This window comes from Oncorhynchus clarkii, unplaced genomic scaffold (assembly GCF_045791955.1).
Source record: "Oncorhynchus clarkii lewisi isolate Uvic-CL-2024 unplaced genomic scaffold, UVic_Ocla_1.0 unplaced_contig_2031_pilon_pilon, whole genome shotgun sequence".
Taxonomy (NCBI): domain Eukaryota; kingdom Metazoa; phylum Chordata; class Actinopteri; order Salmoniformes; family Salmonidae; genus Oncorhynchus; species Oncorhynchus clarkii.
The window spans coordinates 1-1,166 of record NW_027258796.1 but is presented as its reverse complement, the minus strand read 5'-3'; the positions used below and the strand labels follow the sequence as shown (position 1 = coordinate 1,166).

Sequence of the window (1,166 nt, the reverse complement as noted above, 5' to 3'; positions counted from 1 at the left end):
GACCTCTTGGCTCAGGGGCTCTAGGACACCTCGGTGTCAAGCTTGTACTGAGCCAAAAGGCCGAGAAGCGATAACCCACAAATGGAACCCTGAAACCGCCGGACCCCCGGGGGTCTCGACAGACCTCAGCGGGTGGGTTGGCAAAAGCCAGCTCCTCTCTCCCTCCACCCCCACTCACTCACTCAACCACCCACCCACCCACCCACCCACCGTTTCCCTGGCGACAGGCAGGTGTTTTTTTGGAAAAAGTCGCTAATGCGTCTTTAAGTCACTATCCTGGCCCATCTCTGTCAATTTCTCTTGAAACAAGATTACCGGGCTCTGCAAGAAGCAAAGCCGCTCCAAAAATACGTTGAACTCGTAAGTGTTCCTCTCCACGGAAGTCTTTAGTAAAAGGCGAAAGGCTTGTGCGTAATGAAGAGAAACCAGAGTCATATGGAAGTCAAGAGGTCGGGGCCCGAGACACACTCTGTGCACTCTAGGCAGGGTTCCCGCGGGTGCTCCCGGAACCCACTCTTCCAAGTTTTCGAGGGCTGTCTGTGGATAAAAAGAAGGTCACAGACACAGAGGCACAGAGAGAGAGAGAGAGAGAGAGAGAGAGAGAGAGAGAGAGAGAGAGAGAGAGAGAGAGAGAGAGAGAGAGAGAGAGAGAGAGAGAGAGAGAGAGAGAGAGAGAGAGAGAGAGAGAGAGAGAGAGAGAGAGAGAGAGAGAGAGAGAGAGAGAGAGAGAGAGAGAGAGAGAGAACAAACACACACACACACACACACACACACACAAACACAATCCTGGCCCAATTTTTTTTTTTTTATTTTTTTTTTTTTAAGTAAAATGGCGGGAAACGGGGGACCCCATTGAAGGGCGCTTCGCCTTTCTAAGAGTTTGAATGTTTCTTTCCTTCTCTTCTTCTTCTGCTAGCCAGCCAGCCAGCCAGCCAGCCAGCCAGCCAGCCAGCCAGCCAGCCAGCCAGCCAGCTATTTACATACCTTTGTGAATTTGTATTTTTCCTTGACAACGTGAGAAAAGTGTTGCACCGTTCCCGGAGGTACTGCAATACCGGGTCGATGTAACGGCTTTCTTCTATCTCCTCTTCTGATGAAGAGGTAGAACAAGGATCGGACCAAAATGCAGCGTGTAGATTGCGATCCATGTTTTAATGAACAAACGT

The 1,166-nt window shown here is 50.4% G+C and overlaps 1 non-coding gene across 1 annotated transcript; it reads right to left on the bottom strand.

Moving 5' to 3' along the window:
• Positions 1–317: 317 nt before the first annotated feature.
• On the bottom strand, positions 318–434 carry LOC139398572 (U5 spliceosomal RNA). Its single transcript, XR_011631483.1, has one exon. It is a non-coding gene; the product is annotated as a U5 spliceosomal RNA (small nuclear RNA).
• Between the last annotated feature and the right edge of the window lie 732 nt (positions 435–1,166).